General features: G+C 41.6%; 1 protein-coding gene across 8 annotated transcripts in view; it reads right to left on the bottom strand.

The window, feature by feature from the left end:
• The window catches only part of PAX5 (paired box 5), a 254571-nt gene that overhangs the window by 68077 nt on the left and 166263 nt on the right, over positions 1–20231 (bottom strand). The gene's annotated exons all lie outside the window — the stretch shown is intronic.

The raw sequence follows: 20231 nt of genomic DNA, 5'->3' as shown, positions 1-20231 counted from the left end.
CATTGAAATGTGTAGCAAACATGTTAAATGCCCCCAAATGTCCTTTTTCAGAGTGTACCACCCCCACTATCAACGCCAACCTGAAGCGTGGCGAGCGCAGCGAGCCCGCGAAGGGCGGCGGTACGCGTCCTACGACCTTTTCATACCCCCACTATCCACGTCGGCGTGGAGTTGAGAATAGAAAGTGTGGCGAGTGCAGCGAGTCACCGAGCCCGAAGCGTGGCGAGCGCAGCGTGCCCCGCGAGGGGACGCGGACACCTGTGAAGCCCGTGAGGGGACGCGGATACCTGTGAAGGTATCCGCGTCCCCTCGCGGGGCTCGCTGCGCTCGCCACGCTTCGGGCTCGGTGGCTCGCTGCGCTCGCCGCACTTGCTATTCTCAACTTCGCGCCGACGTGGATAGTGGGGGTATGAAAAGGTCGTAGGACGCGTACCGCCGCCCCTCACGGGCTTCGGGTTGGCGTTGATAGTGGGGTTGGTACACTCTGAAAAGTGACATTTGGGGGCATTTAACATGTTTGCTACACATTTCAATGCATTTGGATGCATTTCAATGCATTTGGATGCATTTCAGTGCAAAATCGCATGCGATTTTTTAGCATGCGATGGACATCGTGGGAGCCGTGATACTCCACAAGTACCTTACTATGTTTTACTTGTCTTTTTAATTATTAAAACATTTTTGAGAAGATCATCCAATCTTTCTTGTTTCATTTAAAGGTATAGCACTGCTACTTTCTGTTCTTTTTACCTCTAATCTCCGTCTTTGCAGCTTTCTCTCTCTATATCCAGCAAGTTTGAAACAAACAGATCAGTGTTACTGCAAAAATGTCTTTCACCTTCTGTTAGTTTAGCATACAAAGGAGTAATTTGGTCCACTGAGTGGCCTCTAGTGGTCAGTGGCTGTACTTCACCTCAAATAGGTGGGAAGTTAGACTGTATGTATATATATATATATATATATATATATATATATATATATATATACATATATATATTAGGGCGGAGTGAAAAAACTGAAATTGAGAAATTCAAAATCGGCTAGTGTGAGAAAGTTGTGACTTGACCTGAATAAGAAACGTGCAAAAGCTTTTTGATCTGAGTCAACATCTTCTGTTCTGGCAAGAGGCCTGAAGTTTCACTTTTTTGGTGAAAATGACGAAAACTGTGAAGATGCTCCAATCTAGTTAAAATTATGTCATGCTGTCTTAGAGTGGTTTATTAATATAGCTTTTGCATGTTTCTTATTCAGGTCAAGTCACAACTTTCCCACACTAGCCGATTTTGAATTTCTCAATTTCAGTTTTTTCACTCCGCCCTAATATATATATATAAACCCAGGTTCAAAACATTGACATGGACAGCCACTTATTTTCAGGCCAACATTGAATCATTCTGAGATTCTTCGCTAAAAGACAAAGCTAAAACATCCCAATTTTGTTGGAAAGTACAAAATATTGACCTACATCCACTGTGTCCTGTTTTAGATGCATTAGACTGGTAAGATATAAGGATGTTTAGCCAGGTTGATTAAAGATTTTACCAAATCACTATACAGTATGTTAAAGGCTAAATCCTCTTCACCATTGAGGTGAAGTACTGCCAGTCACCACTAGAGGCCACCCAATGAACGAAATTACTCCTTAACAGACAGAAAATGAAACCAAAATGAAATGTTGCAAACTTCCTGAATATGGACAGAGGGAGCTGTGAAGACAGAGATTGAAGGTTGAAACAGATAGGGACTAAGCCGTCATTTTTACATGTTTTTAAGTAGTGCAGATATAAAAGTAGAAGTATTATATAGTAGAGGGATAGACTTTCTCACAAGAGACAAAGGGGGTAATTCAATTGGCAGCAAATCCATTTGCCTGGGAAAATCAGCGTATGAATTGGTGTGTTGTAAGGCAGCTCTAGAGCGTTGTGAACACTTTTCAGCTAATATGTTATTCAGCCTGCTGGGCAAAGGGTGTTAGATGGGGTGCTGGTGTTTAAACACCATGGATATGGCTATTTACACCCTTAGCCAGGAATTGAATTCCTCCCGATGCATTTACCTTATAGAAATATGATGAATTCTACTTAAGTATTACGTTTGTGCATACAGAAGTGTCCAATATAAATTAAATAACAGTTGAGAAAAGTGATCACTCCTATAAAAAAGGAATCTGCAGTACAGGCAAATGATGTTCAGGAACAGGCATGGGTGCAGAAACCACTTGGCACCATAGTGCCTGGTTCAGGGAACCATGGCCCGGACAAATCATCATGAAATGTCAGTATTTATGTAAAATGTACAATGCATACTTGGTAAATAATGACAGAAATAAGATGGAACTTGACGGAGAGAAGTGTAAAGAACACTATCTATACTCTTTTCCAATCCGATCAGTTCTCTGTTTTGACCTTAAAGTAAACCATATGTAAATTTTAGACAAACAATAAGTGTTATTTTAAATGAAACATATTGCTAATATGTTTCTTATAGTTATGAGAAACATTGCAATCAGATAAACTGCTCAATATTGCATGTCCAAATATCACCATATGTAGCCTATTACAATGTCTTATTTATCTTAAACTGTGCAATTTAATTCCAATTTATATCATTCTGGGAACAAATGAACAACAGGGCAGCAAAAACAAATCTCAATTATATACATTAAAGCTGCTGAGTGATTAATTATTCAGACAACAAAAGACATCCATGAAATAACCAAGGGTAAAAGATGCAGACAAAGGTAAATAGAAAGAATAGATATACATTGGAAAACCCTATAGGCTGCCAGCTCGCACAGCACTTGAATCCCAGCATAGAGGTGAGGAGCAGCATTAGCCTTCATTACATTTATTATTATTATTATTTATTAACAGTTTCTTATATAGCGCATACATATTCTGCAGCGCTTTACAGAGAATATTTGAACATTCACATCAGTCCCTGCCCCAGTGGAGCTTATAATCTATACTCCCTACCACATGTACACACACACACACAGACATTCTAGGGTTAATTTTGTTAGGCGCCAAATTACTTACCAGTATATTTTTGGAATGTGGGAGGAAACCGGAGTACCCGGAGTAAACCCACGCAAGCACGGGGAGAATATACAAACTCCGCACAGTTAGAGCCATGGTGGGAATTGAACCCATGACCTCAACACTGTGAGGCAGTAATGCTAGCCATTACACCATCCGTGCTGTTAGTAAGTATTTCATTGATGATTTACAGAATGTGAAGTACACACTTTCATATTATTATAAAAATTATGGTAATGCATAGTTGCTTACCCTCTTGCATTCTGCAGGAGACTTCCTGAAATAGCAGCAATCTCCCTCTCTCCCTCATTAGTCTAGCAATCTCCCTCATTTCACCTAGCTCACATTACACTGTTACACATTACACCCCCTCATTGGGATGCTTTGCAAAATTCTATTACCATCTATAATCTCCCTAAAACTAGTTTTCAAAAGTAGGCAAATATGTGGTAATGTTACGTTTTGTATTTTTTGCCCAAGGGTTTGCTGTATATAAATATATGTAAATATATTTAGGTTGTGTTTATGTTTTCCAGATTCAGTGGCAGATACAGGGGCAGATTCAATTAGTGGCTGATTATCCAGGAGGTTGCAACTGTGCCCTCAGTTATTCAGCAGCTGCCTGTTACCCTGTACCATAAACCCAGAGAGTACACTACACACAGATTTTTCCTTGCAGTTTCATGAGATGCAGGGAAAAATCAGTGTTACATGCACAGTCTGAGATTTTCCATACTGAGTACTTTCATATGTACAGTATGAGCAATTAAACTATGAATTTTCCACATGCGAAAATTGCCAAATAATTGTATAGCGCTAAACCCTGGAGCTGCATCCAAGCAGTAAGCTCCCATTTCAGAGTTGATTGGCCAGGTCCAAATTCAGACCCTGGGCAATGTTTGGGCTACTGCGCATGCACATTGACCACAATGCACATGCCCAAGGCCTGGCTGTGATTGGCTTCGGCAAATATTTCTTTTTTGCAAGTCAATCGCAGTGTGATTGACAGGGAGTGGGGGATGGATCCCTACCATTTCATGGGCATGCCCACAAAAACGGTAGGCCCACCCAACGGCGGATGAAGTCCAGGGCTATGCGGCAGCTGTGAACACCGGGAACAAGAGGAAAAATCATTTGATGGTGAATAAAATCAAATGATTCTTTTAGTAGCCAGCCAGATGCGAATAGATGTGTACATGTAAACATCCATTCATAAGCTTTTCAAAGTCATTCTCAAGGCAGGAGTTCTCAGGGCAGCCAAATTTGGCCCTGTGCAATATGGATTTATAAAAAACATTTCCATCCGCAAGCCTTGCAAATGATTTGAAATGCAGGAGTTCACTGAGACCTTTCAAACAACAGCCAAATTCGTCTCTGTTCGACTTGGACTTATTTTATTTTTGTAACGTTTTCATGCCTTACCACCAACATGGACTCTGATTGGGAATGGTAAAGTGTTTTGAGTGCAGCGGTAGCGGTGATTGGACGAAGTACACTCATTTGGGGTGCATGTGCTAAAAAAACAATTGACATCCAAAAAGCTAAAAAATAAAATAAAACTCAAGGCAACCATTTCTGTCGACCTTTTGCTTATGTCGACATTGTGCAGGTTGACCTTTTCGGATCAACTTGGGCACTGTCAATCTGTCGATTAGACTATACATATGAAGTGCGTATGTGAGAGAGACAGAGATACACCTTTTCCACAGAGAGAGCGCTTGCCATTACATGACATATAAATACGAGCTATGGAGCTGCTACTACTGTATGAAATGTTTGTTTAGCGCACAAAATAGATATTACCTCATAAAGCACAATCACCTCTGTGGTATTAGAAAAGTGAAAGGTACAGTATTTAGCTGTGTCTAATGATCATCAAATATGGGTCATAAAAGCCACAGGTCATTTGAGGGTCTACTGTTCTAAGATAAATGGCCATTACCGAGCTGCAGTACTTTGGCTCTTTCCCAGAGGGTAGATCAGGGTTAAAGAGAACAGATCATTATCTGTTATGTTAAACTTTTTTCCATCTACATGCATGGAATTTTATAGCCCAATTTCCACTGTTACTTTTGTGAACTATACAGCAGCATGACTCATTGTACGCTTATAAAAATAATATTCAGTAACTACGGTATGTATTTTGATTTATAATTGTGGCATTCCTTTCATTGCAGCAAAATATGTATCATAGCTGCACTTTTTGTTATTGTTTGTCATTTTAAGCCCACGTAACATAAAAGCACTATACATGGTTCTTAAGGGTGGAAAAAAAATAACTTCTCAATAATAAGTTAATTTTAATATTACTGACACCATTAGCTAAGAGCAAAGTTCTCGATTAATCAAAGAGTACTTAATTCAGGTTGAATAAATTTAGACTTTCTTTTAAAGAAAGCCAATACATAAAGTCTTTTCCATTGTACCTTACTGTAAGTTAATTGTTAAATCAGAACAATAGGAGCAGCAGCCTTCTGAGTACAAATTAACATAAGACATACCTTGGGACTCATTCACATGGATGGAGTTATGAAGGTTTTAAATGCGATGCATCTGCACCAAACATCATGCAACAATGTGTCTGGCAAATGCCAGTCTGCTTGTTCTACTGATATAATCTAAAGTATAATTACTCTGTAGCCTCCAGAAGGATTGCTGCCCCACTGAGCACTGAAATCTACCAGCATCCTGATGCCAGGTTCTAGCAACACTCCTGTAGATTCTTGCTATGACTTTAATTCATTCTTATTTTATTACTTCTTTTTTTATTCCTGCAATAGATAGAAGTAATGTACATGGAGTGTGCAATTTATGTGAATTAGTACACAATAATAATTGACCACTAGTGGAACCCGTGAAACATAAACAATTATTTACAGTGATATAGATAAACAAAGAACAAAAGAAGTTAATGTGTAATGTTCCAGAGAATTAACTGTGTGGCAATGAAGAATAGCCAGAGAGAAAAGTAAAATAATCATATAAAATGTTAATAAGTCCCAGTCTAAAGGCCTTTTCTGTTTAGGTTTCTTTAAATTTCCTTAGAGTATCTTGATTTAAAAATGTTGGATCGAATTCTGATGCCCCCAGGAATACAGTAATTTTCTTCATTAAATTCTTTAATTGAATATCTATGCAGTTCGTTCTGGTATGCACACCTTTTGTCATATCTGTCTCTTAAGTTTATTTAAAAAAAAAATTGTAAGTGTAAGTTTTTCAAATGAAAATGGCAATAAAACCAAAAAATAAATATTTTTAAATGAAGCACCAGGAATTAATTACTTGTACATAGTAATAGTTTGCCTAGAAGAAATGTTAGGTACAGAAGACTATCTTTTAAGTCAAACATGATCTCCTCTGTGAGGAAAATATGGCCCCATTGCCAGCATGCTCCTCTGCACACTACTTATGTGATCATCCAAATGGGAGTTCTTTTATGTGCTGGTTTCACTTTTTGTACTGATTGGTGACTTCTGCTCAATTTAATCAGCATATTTCATCCTTCCCAGATAATACACTCCACTAAGCTTGAACTATCAGCATCAAATTGTCAGTAACGCCAGAGGGCAAGTCGGTAACACTAGATGCTTCAAACACTACCTGAAGCAAGACTCGGTAGGTTAACTTTGAACAAAGTACCTACGTATCATCACCCAAGTAATAAACCAAAGTACTCAAAGTATTCTAAACCTAAAGCTGAAGATTTCATGTAGAACAAAATTCAGTCATACTACACAACTTGAAGGATATCATTCCTAAATTATATTATAAATACATAAACTTAGGGGCGTGGCCTAACTGCCGGACTGGACGGACGCTCTTATAGCCTAGCTCCGTGCCCAAACCTCTGAAATACCGGAGAGGGCACTCTTACCGGAGATTAGGCACCCAGTCTAGCGGGACCAACCGCCGGGGAAGCAGCGAGAGGTCGGCGCCGCATCTGCGAGGTCCCGACGTGAAGCACTGAGTCGGGGCCTACTCGAGGACCGAGACCGCGGTCTCGAGTTTGGAGCTCCGGAGCCCGCCGGATCGCGCAACTGCGGGGAAGCGGCGGAGAGAGCCCACACCCGACCCCTTCACGACTTGGGACACCGGGGAGCTGCTGGGGACGCCTAAACCTGCAAATAACAGGCAGGTGTGTGTTTGAGGTGCCTCCTGACGAGCTGCACCCGGGGCAGAGGGGCTGAAAGGCAGACGCCATTGAACAGCATCAGAGGCTGGGAGACAGGCACCATTAACCCCTATATCACTGGAGATCTTCTCTATATATCCCCACAAGCAGAACACTGCTGATAATAGGGCCTCCTGCTGCACCTGCTGGTATTGTGGCCCTGCGACTGCCACACTGGGCACTTGCTGGTGACATCCCCCCACAAACCACTTCAGCACGCAGCTCCCAGTGAACAGCATCAGAGGCTGGGAGACAGGCGCCATTAACCCCTGTATCGCTAGAGATCTCCTCCACATATCCCCACAAGCAGAACACTCCTGATAATAGAGCCTCCTGCTGCACCTACTGGTATTGTGGTCCTGCAACTACCACACTGGGCACTTGCTGGCGACACCCCCCCCACAAACCACTTTAACACAATTCATAAAACCATACTAAAACCAATATGTAATGTACTGGACTCTGGTCACACTATTCGCTACTCCCTTTCATATTATTCAATTGACTGGATTGTCAACACGACTCCTTACTGCTGGTCAGAGGAGTTGTAGATCTTATTTGAATAAAAGTCTACCTCTTTGATATAGACAAAGTCTGAGAACAACACTGGGCAGATAGATATCTGAGCTATTGGACGCTCCTTACCATCATGGATAAACTTATGGCTCGCCCACAGAGGGCCCAAAAGACTGTACAACAAGGCAAGGGCAAGGGGAAGGCCGCCTCATCTCAATCTTCACCCAACTCACCAATATCAGGACAGGAGGGAGACTTGGATCCTCCCCCCTCTCCGACGTCTCACTCCACGTCGACACAAGAAATTACATCCATATTGGCGGCACTATTGGATCAAAAATTAGCACCTATAAAAGACTCAATCGAATCGGCCCTCACACAGCTGACACAACATGCCCAGAGGCTGTCGGAGGCAGAGCAGAGAATCTCGGATCTAGAAGATGAGTTGGCGACATCTAAAGCGACAATTAAGGCACAGGAGCAGATGGTGACTACTATTCACGATAAGCTTGAGGAGCTGGAAAATCGAAATAGAAGGAACAATATACGCATCATAGGCCTTCCAGAATCCATCAAGAACTCTGAGCTTATGCCCCTGGTGGCGGAATGGCTACCGCGTGAATTAGGCTGTGTACCGCCGGATGGCTCCTTGGTGGTGGAGAGAGTACACCGCATCGGACCGGAAAGACAGTCCTCACGAGACCGTCCCAGACCGGTTATCCTGAGGATTCTCAACTACGCGGACAAGGTCCGCATCTTGGATGCTTACCGAAAACGCAAAGACTTGCAATATCTAGGAAGCAAATTATTATTATTTCAGGACTTTTCTTTCCTGGTGGCTGCACAAAGAAGAGAGTTTGCACCGGCATGCAAGAAATTATTTGAAATGGGCCGGAAATTCGCCTTACTATATCCGGCTAAACTCCGAGTATTCCATGAGGGGCGGTCGTATTTCCTGGACACTCCACAGGCCGCAAGGAACTTCATTGACTCCCTCCAGGAAGGGTCGGCCATCCGATTGTCGGATGCGGATTGACCCTCCTTGATAATTACCACCTTTGTCACCATATCCTTTTACGGTATTAACATTCAAGTGTCTTCCATATGTGGTTATATATATGCATGTCTCTCTCATTAGTTTCAGTATTATTCTGCTATTCCGGTTACTATTTATAATACTGTCATTTATAGTTACTCTTACTATTGACCCTCTTTTAAATCAGATAACTCGCGGGACCTCTTTACCTGAGAGTGCCACGATTACTCATATCGCAAAAACAAGTTCCATGCTCACAATAACTCAATATGTTGTTCTACAGTTTTTGGTTCTAGATACACAGTTGCGATGTTCAGTGTTACGTTATACTATATTGCAGCAATATTTGATAAGCTACTGGCTTCTAAAATCACATAAAAAAGTTTGTTATATATGTAGGTTTATTGCATTTACGAAATGTTGTTCTCTCACGGGTACATTGTACTACTATAGATTACGCCCTATGTTCCATGACCCGCTCGCTGGGACGGGGAGGGGAACCCTAGAAGTGTGCTACCCAATGGCTACATGGAATAGGACGGGCATTGGTTAGACATGGCCGCTACATCTATCAGTTCCACTAGCTCCACTAGGATACAATCCTCGCTAAAATTTGTATCGTGGAATGTGAAAGGGCTAAACTCCCCCATCAAAAGACGAAAGATACTGACCCATTTGAAAAGGCTAAAACCAGATATATCATTTCTCCAGGAGACCCACTGGGACATAGGAGATAGTAACGTACTGAGGGACTCATGGGTGGGGGAATTTAAAGCGGCCTCCTTCACCTCAAAACGTAGAGGTGTACTAATACTTTTTCGCAAACACCTACCCTATACCATCCGAGATGTGTGGTCAGACCCCGAGGGTCATTTCATCTTTATCAAACTCTTACTATTTGGAGCAGTCTACACGTTGGCTGCTATTTATGCACCTGTAACCCATCAAAAAGTGTTCTATACAACTATATACACTAAATTACTGGAGTGGGCAGAAGGCGAAATAATAATGGGTGGAGATTTTAACAGTGTACAGTCTAGAGGGCTGGATAGATCTTCGGGAGGTGGGGAGGAAGATGGGGGAGGAGAAGCAACCCCGGTAACACTTTTAACCAGCAGTTTGGGCCTATGCGACCCATGGAGATGCCGTCACCCAGTCTCCAGAGAATATACTTTTTACTCACATCCCCATCACTCCTCATCCAGGATAGACTATTGGTTATTGTCAAACTCCCTGTATCACAAAGTTCTTGACACTGGGATCAACCTTATAACTATATCAGACCACGCCCCGGTATGGTTTACATTAGCCCTGGCTGATCCAATCCTAACATCGTATAATTGGAGATTTCCCTCCTATTTGATCAATTCCACAGATTTCCAGGCCCATTTAAAACAGGCAGTTCTCACATATATGAAGGATAATGCAGAACATGAGAAGGATATTAATCTGTTTTGGGCGGCGGCCAAACCAGTGATTAGGGGCCAAATCATGGAGTATGTGACCAGGAAACGTAAGAAACTGACCAAAGCCATAACAGAATGCAGCTCTAGGCTGGTTGAGGCCTATGATGCTTTGCTTCTCCAAGACTCTGATGAGACAAGGAACTCATATCGAGCAGCCAAGCAGATTTATGATACTCTGTGCACAGAGAGAGCCCAATTCACACATAATATCCAGCGCAATAAATACTTCCGTGGTTGTAACAAGTCTGGGAAACTACTAGCCAATTTGATCCGCTCCCAAACATCCCCTTCTCAGATACTACGAATTGAAACACAATCGGGCCCACCGGTAGAGAACCCCCAGGAGATCTTACAAGTATTCCAGAAATATTATGAACAACTATATTCAGCCCCATTAGACGCTCCTGAAGCAGGTCTTGAATTTCTCAGATTAGCGGACTTACCTGAATTAACTTCAGAGGAAAGGGAATTGCTGGTATCTCCTGTCACTGACCAAGAATTATCCCCTATTATTAAATCATTGGCAAAGGGAAAATCTCCAGGCCCCGACGGCTTTGGAGCCGAATTTTATCAAATGACACATGAGCAGGTCCTACCTCACTTAACGTCCCTATTTAACTCCATGCTCTCTGGAAATCCCGCACCACATGGCTTTACTGAAGCCAGAATAGTAGTCTTCCCCAAATCAGGAAAGGACCCTATGAAGGTACAGTCATACAGACCCATCTCCCTGTTGAACCAGGATCTAAAACTCTTTACCAAGCTACTGGCTCAAAGACTTCAATCCATCCTACCCAGAATTCTTCATCCTGCCCAAAATGGTTTTGTGAGGGGACGTACCTCTGTACACAATGTACGAATGCTTGTGGCTGCCTTACATAAATACCACTTGACTTCCAATAAGGAAGCTATCATAGTCAGCTGTGACGCCGAAAAGGCGTTTGACAGAGTTTCCTGGTCACATATTCTTAGAGTCCTACAAACCCAACAATTTGGAGAAGGATTTATGAAAATTTTTCGCATGCTATATTCTTGCCCCACAGCGCACCTAATGGTTAATGGCTTGAATTCAAAGAATTTTTCACTATACAGAGGGACCCGGCAGGGCTGCCCGCTCTCGCCACTACTCTTTAACTTAGCCCTCGATCCATTGATTAGGTCATTCTTAAAAGATAACCATTGGAAAGGCATAACCTTAGGAGATTCAGAAATAAAAGTATCAGCCTTCGCTGACGACCTATTACTATATATCAGCAATCCTAAGGAGGCCTTATTCGGTTTACAGCGAACCTTGTCAGACTTCCAGAAGATTTCTGGCTTCCTGATTAATTTTGATAAGACCGAAGCTTTGGCAATATATCCTGAGGCCGCACTGGGATGGTCCTCTTCATTCCCATTTCGCTGGGCACAAGACTATCTGCTCTATTTGGGCTTGCGATTCCCTAGACAGCTATATAATTTATACTCGACAAACTACACCCATTTTATTTCCCAGATGAGGGCAGATTTCGATAGATGGCAACATTTGCCGTTGTCCTATCTTGGGAGATGCCAATTATTCAGAATGGTCTCTTTTCCACGCCTCCTCTACCCAGTTCAGATGCTGCCTTATCTTATGAGCAAACACGATGTTATTACCATCAACAGGGCTCTCACAAAATTCATATGGGCTGGAAAACGCCCCCGAATTGCGCTGTTTAAACTACAACAGCCCCTATCATTGGGGGGCATCAACCTACCCAATATTCAGGACTATGCCCTGGCTTCAAATATGCGGTATGCTCTGGACTGGGTGGGAGGAACCAGCCACTATGCTATTCAGCCCCTAGACCAGACATTCCTACCTAACACCACCCTGGTTGCATTTTTACATCTGCCGATACCAGTCATTGAGCAGGAAGTAAAATCTAATCCCCTCCTTTTCACCCCTTACATGACATGGCGAACTTTACGCCGACGATCTGGTTTGTCTAGCACGAGATCGGTATTTTTACCATTAACACACAACCGCTTCTTTCAGGGGGGTAACCCGGATACAATATTTGAGAGATGGTACCTTGGAGGTCTACGATTAGTTTATCAATTTTTAGAGGCAGACCACACCACAGTACTTACATTGTCTAAATTAAAAGAACGATTCCCAGACCTTACTATCCCAACATTTGCTTATTTCCAGGCTCGCAACTATATTTCCAAATTAATAACTACTCTTACAAAGGCTGAATTCACCAACACGCTAAATAATCTAATAATCACAAGTGAGGGTAGATCCGTGTCAACTTCTGTACTTTATGACCTAACACGGAAGAAAATAGATTTAACAAGGAATTCTACAGGGGTATCTAAATGGCAAGATACATCCCCAGGGCTTAATACGGTGGACGTAATCAGATTGACAGTACGACTTAACAAACAACTGGTTTCTGCATCTTATGCAGAAATGCAGTATAAAATCCTACACAGGGCATATTACACCCCGAAACTGAGATATTTAACTGGGGTATCTGACAATTCCAACTGTTTTAAGTGTTCATCGCCAGATGCAGAGATTACCCACTGTCTATGGTCCTGTGCAATTGTACAGCTCTTTTGGGATGAAATACAGTCATATATTAACAATACTCTAAATATTCTGTTTAAGATTACTATGCCTTGGGCCTTGTGGAATTACTATCCCCCATCCCTCAACCCTAAATTACCATCTGGGGTATGCCTCCTTTTAGCCAGGATAGCCACTGCGGCAAAGAAAACCATATTGTCAAAATGGATACAATCAGATCATTTGTCATTAACACTGTTTATGCCCAGATTGATATACATGTATCAGATGGACTGGGTAGAATGTATATTAGATGTGGAATCCCGAGCATCCAAGTTTTTTGATATATGGCTGCCTTATATACTTACGCTTTCTACCTCAGAACGAGAAATTATCAGAAAGACTGTATACTTGTCCACCTGGTACAATATGTATGTCTTGGAGACCGGGAAGCCTCCCTTTTAAACCCTAACGTCATTGAGAAATACGATACATTCTATACTGTCTTCAGATCATTATTTATAATTTTGTACTGTGGTCCATGTTAACCCTAGTGCCGATGTTTTCTATGTGAACTGTACCCGTATTGAACCTGTTATGCAATGTCAATTTTTAATGCTTCAATAAAAATTATATTATAAATACATAAACTTAAGTAAAAAAAGAAAAGAAAAATAAAACTTCTTTCAAAATGCATTTTAAGATATACAAACCAAACAATTATATGTGGAAGACATTGGGTGACATTTAATGGGATGAGATTTTTAGTCACTTTCCAAAATCGCACATTACCGCACTTGCACAATGCGCATATTTAATGAGATACAGGGGACAAAAGCGTAGGGGTCCCCCGTATTTCTGAAACCAGCCCCGGACTCTTGGACCGGTCCTGGTTCCAAAAATACAGAGGACAAAAAAATCTGGGGGTCCCTCATATATTTTGAAACCAGCAGCCCATTGTGTCATGCCACAGCCGGTGGACACTTTTTACATAAGGTCCCCCGGCTGTATCATGAGCACCGTGACTAGTCAGCTTTGGACAGGGTACCTGGGGGAGTGGGGACCCCCCCCCCCAATAAAGGGGTCCCCCACCCAGGCTTCACCAGTCCATGGAGACACTTTCAGCCAATCAAGGATGAGCTATGCGTCTCAATGGAGAAGCATAGAACCAACCAGGCTAATAGCTTCTATAGCACTGTGACACCGCTATAGAAGCTGTTAGCAGGGACAGAGGAAGCAAGCTCATTCCGCTATCAGTACGGGGTGAGCCGGTAGTGGAGGAGGGAGTCAGTGCTGGACCCTGGTGCTGTAAGTATCTTGATGTAAAATTAAGGTGTGTGTGTAATAAACTTGTACTTTTCTCTGTGTGTGTTTTTTTAAAACATTCTTTTTACAGGTGGACTACAAGTCCCAGTGGGCCCATTAATGCCCCGCATGCTTAAAACGAGCCCGAAGCATGGCGAGGGGTCGCGGAATACACGTCAAGTAATCCATGTCCCCTTGAGGGGCCCGCTGCGCTCGCCATGCTTAGGGCTCATTTTCCACGTCCCCTCGCGGGGGCGCTACGCTTGCCACGCTTCGGGCTTGTGGGCTCACTGCGATCGCCACACTTTATAAAATCAACTCCGCGCCGACATGGATAGTGGGGGTATGAACAGGCCGGGAGGACACTTACCGCATCCCATCGCTCGGCACGCTGCGCTCGCCATGCTTCGGGCTGACGTGGGTAGTGAGGGTGTGCTAAATCGCATCGCGGATCGGATTGCGTGCTATATTTGCATACGATTTGCACAGGATGCGATCTGCTGGGAAGTGCAGCGGTGAAACACTAATCTATCTAATCTACACAATATTTAATGAAATTATTAAATTGCATACAAAATGGGTAATATGTCTGCACTGTAACCGTGCAGCCGTGCATCCTGCGTCAGCGCCACTCCCTAAAACTGAGATGCCATGATGTCACACCTAAGGGATTGAACCACTAGCTTTGGGAAGTAGAGCACCTAGAGTGCCCAAATGGTGTTCCAAGAAGAACTACATTATGCAGTTTGCCTGTCCTGAGCATCTCTTGGATGCCCTGGGCAGTTCTGCAGCAACTGTACTGGCTGCAGGGTGCTGTTCCTGAAACCCCGTACAACAGCACCATTTGCACATCCCTAGTTCTTTACGGTTTGACAATCAACCATGATTAGTTTGCAGTACGGAGTTTGATCTCAGCCTGGAGCAAAAACAAAAGATGATAAACTATAAAATGTGTATGCATGCTTAAATCGACACACAATTCCTTTATTCTTTTTTTTCTTCGCCTTCAAACAATGAGCAAGTTTGAATAGAAAAACGTCAAAAGTTGTATGCATGCACCATTTAAACTCAAGCATGTTCAACGCTGCTTGAGCACAGTTGAACATGTTTGCCATGCTCTAATTTATCTTATTATAGCACATGCTAGCTAAAATAGTCTTACAGACCTGACCATGCCCAGCATGCATGGACAGCGATGATAGCATTCATTGCTGAGGGAAAGCCGCTCACAGTGCATACACACTGGGTGGTTTTGAGCTGAACGCCGCTCAAACCTGCTGTTTTGAGCGACTTTCAGCTCAAAGTCGCCCAGTGTGTATGGGACTTTATATTAGTGCCGTTTTGTATATTTTCCATTTAGAACTTTATGGCTGTGTTTAGGCTATTTTATTATTTTACAACTATTTTAAACTATTATAAACTAACATTAAGTCTTCACCATTGATGTTTGTGTTTTTTCCTAAACATTCTGATGGCTTGCTATATTTATATAGTTGGCGAGTTCAATAATGTATTATTCATTTCAAAAGGTTTAAAGGTGATTTTCTGCTTTAGGATATATGGAAAAATGTTGTGTTGTTTAGGTGGAAGATAGCACCTCAGTGCTATATCACATTAGCATAATTGTAGCCTCATTTGCATAATTATTCTAGCATGTTTTGTGCATGCATACAATTAAGGTGAGTCTTTATCTTAATTAACATTTACATGTCTGTATTGGACTACCAGTGTCATAAAATGGTAGTAAAGTGATGTTAGGTTGTAGTAGAGGTCACTCGATCAAATCATTAGTTTCTCCACACACTGAAACGTCATGTGGGCTCCCTGTAATACTGTGTAATTGCTGTTCTGTAGACCTTTTGCCCTGTTATGTGGTGTCTACTCCATCACATTAATAATGGGGCAAAAACATTTCAAAATTTCATAAGGAAGGATTTGAAATAGTCCAAATAATATAATAAACATATATGATCACTCTATTATCTTTTATTTATTAAAATCTAACATATTACATAGGGCTGTACTCCGAGAGAATTTGAGAAAACGTTATACATAAGATAGTGGAATAACTACTGTAGTTGATGGACAGGAGAGTACGTATAGGCCATGGTAAGACAACAGCTGCCAAAAATAAATACATTGGTATTACTTTTTGTATGCAGCTAGTAGTAGGATTTCACTCTTGGAATGAGGAGACATAGAGGAAGGCAGAAACATGATACATTTAAAACAATCATTTCCTAACAACCATAACTGTCCCTAACTATGTATCTTACCTGAAACACATCACTCCTCCTCCACAGCACTGTATACTGCATGGCTAAGCAGAGCTGCTTGGCCAGGCTTTTAGGTAGCACTCTCCCATCATTGCCAGGCAGAGCCGGAAGCATACTTTTTGGTGCCTTGTTCCAGAAAGAATGTTGGCACGCCCCCTATTTTTCCAATAGGGGCATAAGGTGCATATCCAGTTCGGTTCTGCATACTTATTGTTCTTCCACTTAAATAAGGAGTGGTATGACCATCCCATTCTGGAAGGAGATGAAGGGAGGAGACCTGTCCTGCACAGCATGCAGCTATAATACTGTGGCTAGAAAGACTAGTAAGAGAAGAGGATTGGCCATCAATTGTACTTAACACACAGATGTTGCTCCATTACAGTATAAGTTGTTTGGGTCTCATGAAACAATGGATTGTAGATAAATGATCAAATTAAAAGTTGGCAAAAAAACTGCCACATTGTTAGCACTGTTGGACACTATTAATTTACACTGACTGTGCATGTGGTCTGCACTTAGATTTGTCAATCTCCACTCCAGTAGTTTTGTGATTGTGTCAGTTGCTTTTCCACTTTGTCCTCTCAATGTGATAAGAACCGCGCTGAAGTCAGCAAGCTAGGGCAGAGGAAATGCATCTGCAGGTAATTAATAACAATCAAACATCTTATAAAACTGCTGACTGCGGCTGTAATGAACTGGGCTCAAGTCGTTGCCTTGCAAATAGAGAGCGCGTTTATGAACCGTGGCAGCGAACAAGGTTTTTTTTTTCTCTTTCTCTTTGGCAAGTTAATATTTAATGTCGCAGAAAATACAAATAACATGCAAGGTCCCACAAAAAACGGATGTTTTTCTAGCTAGAAATATTTAATAGGAATATGAAGTCTTTTTCCTGCCAAGCAGCTTGCCCTAATCTTTTGACTATGCCAAACACACATCTGGATTATCTCTGTGTTTCAGGACTGCAACAGTATTTCATATTGTTTATTTAAGGATGGGGGAAGGAATATTCAGAGCTGGTACTGTAAGTTAAAAATGTTCCTTTGTTCCAAGAATTTCTTATCCTGCTTTTAATGCACCATTCTGGCAATGTAGACTCGTTGTGGTTTGCTCTTGGAGTTATTTAAGAAATTAAAATATTTAAAAGAAAAAAACACATGTTCTGTAGTGTGAGGTCCTGCATAACAACAATGCACACTTTGTGGGCTATCTCCATCAAATACTCCCAATACTCACCCAAGTAAATTAGAAACTGCAGAAATGTTAATTCTACAGTGAACTATCTACTGTATGTAAAGTGCATGTAAAGTGCATGACAGAAGAGCCTAGTGATGGGTAAGCCTCGTTACTTTTGGTCAGCACATCACTGCTCCATGACCCTTGCTTCTGGCTAGCAGGGAAGTTCCGGGTATGCACCATGCAGTCTATACAGCCGCTCAGATCTGGGAAGTGCTGCACTGCTGGCAGCCCAGCCCCCTCTGCATAATGTCATGTGATCAGGAGGTGGAGCTGGTACAGGGCACACTGATGCCCTGTTATGCTGTTTCATTAAAGAGTAGGGACATCATTAAAAAAAAAAAAAAATGGCCGTTAGCCAACTATTGGGGGCAGTTAAATGGTGTATCATGTCAGTAAAGAAACCCCTATATTTCCATAAGAATTGAAGTAATGAATTAGCCAGTAATCATATGGATTGCCCCGAATGCATGTTAGCATACAGTATTTGTTATACTCTTCACATCTGAGTAATGAAAAATGTTGCTGTCATGCTCACATAACCCACTTGTCTATCTACAGTATCCATCTATGACATCTACAATTCTCCATTGGTTACTGAATCAGAACATATTGAGATAAGGTAGCATGAGGTTAAGTTTAACATTTTGTGAACTTTGGAAAATGCATTACATGGCTCATGTCACAGGGTAAAGAATATAAAGGCCCACATTTGTTTAACGTAAATTATGTTCATCTGGTAAACAAGCTAAGGGCCTAATTCAGATCTGATTATTGCTCTGCTAATCAGAAAACTGCCAATCGGTCTGAAAGAGAAGAAACCCTTTGCTAAATTACGAGAGAATTGCAAATGGATCTCTAATCGCTATTCACTCTCAAATCATGTTGCAATCCACAAACCATCTCAGGAATTCTCCAGTCTGCAAATGGGAGTAAATCTGACCATTCCACTAACCCGCAAATGAGACTAATAGTGGTCATCACTGACGCCACAGGCCCGGCTTTGAATCAGGCCCTAAATGCATTATTTAAAGGACAAGTTAAGGTGTTAAAGTGGAATGATTTACACTGTGTGGTTTTGCAGTGTAAATGATTGCCGATTTAAAAAACTGGAGATTTTTTACCAAATCTCACACTTTCTGAATCTCTCATCCTATTACATTTCACCCATGGTTTCTAAGGACATATTACGCATTTAAGAAAAATCATTGATGGTCATAATGAACAATAGCTAACAAAAATTGATGGTTTGTCATTGATGGTCATGGGTGGACATTTGATGGTTCTCTGCAATCAATAATTTGAAACATGGATTTTTTTTTGTCCAACCTGCAGTGTTTGTCCCACCTCTAGGCTAAGCATGGCCCTCAATGTGCCCTGCACAGCCCCATATCCTTCCCAGAATGGCTGTTCAGTCCCAATCGATGTCAGGGGCACATGTACTAAGCTTTAAAAAATGATAAAGTTATAGGTGATAAAGAACCAGCTAATCAGCTCCTAATGACATGTAACAAGACCTGTATGGAAAATGACAGGAGCTGATTGGTTTGTAGCTTATCTCTCTATCTTATCACTATTCAAAGCTTAGTAGATCTGGCCCTGTGTGAGGGCAGCTGCACTGATCGCCATCTACAGTTTTTTGTAACCAATTCAACCCACCAATGGCACTATCAATGGTAGAGACATCCATGGCCATCCAATAGAAAGGTAGGCAGTCCCTGAAACGACAATGTCTAGGTTGACCACTAAGGGTCGACAGTGACTAGGTCGACACCTAAAAATATTCGACATATCCTAGGTAGACATCGACAGAAGGTCGACACAAGCTTATGGTCAACATGGACAGTGGTGTTAAACTCATGGCCCTCCAGTTGTTGTGGAACTACACATCCCAGCATGCCCTGCCACAGATTTTATATAATGGATTGCTAAAACTGTGGCAGGGCATGCTGGGACATGTAGTTCCACAACAGCTGGAGTGCCATGACTTTGACACCACTGCCGTAATCCCTTAGAGAATTGCTGCTGGCTGAGGAGAGGTCATCAATTAAAACAGATTAAACTTTTAGAATTGAAAGAATAAGCAAGTGCAAAACTTAAATAGATGTAGTTTATGAAGTGTCAATGGAAAATAAATAACTCCTAGTCACAGATGCAAACACAGCTGTGCTGCAATTATTTCCAGTTTGATTAACAAGAAAACAAAAAGAAACAGAGTTGTATGTATCACATCAGCAACCAGGAAACAGTGGCAGGGGTAAGATGAATCGTATTTACAAAATAAGTGCAGATCAGGAAGATCTGTGGTGGATGTCCGAAACCCATTGATAAACCCTCATTTTAAAATACTAGACCTAATTAAAGTTTTGTGTAGACCATGCTGCCTGCTTCATTTTGTTTTTGCTCATACTAATTCCTAATGATCTTAATGTTTGTCCATTTGTTCTGTTTTTATAGAAATATGTAATCGTGTATTAGAATGCAATGTTGCAGTGTTTTCCTAGTATACTGGAGAATAAGTTAATCATTTTAATTTCTATAACACTAAGCTTTCTGCATTGAATGTCTTTGCAGTGATACAAAGATCCTTTATAGATAAGGCCTGCATAATATATACAGTATATTTCGGGAGCGTTTATATGTAAACTGCT

This window comes from Crinia signifera, chromosome 1, assembly GCF_055691185.1.
Source record: "Crinia signifera chromosome 1, ASM5569118v1, whole genome shotgun sequence".
Taxonomy (NCBI): domain Eukaryota; kingdom Metazoa; phylum Chordata; class Amphibia; order Anura; family Myobatrachidae; genus Crinia; species Crinia signifera.
The sequence above is the reverse complement of the archived record's forward strand: the minus strand, read 5'-3'. Positions and strand labels throughout refer to the sequence as shown.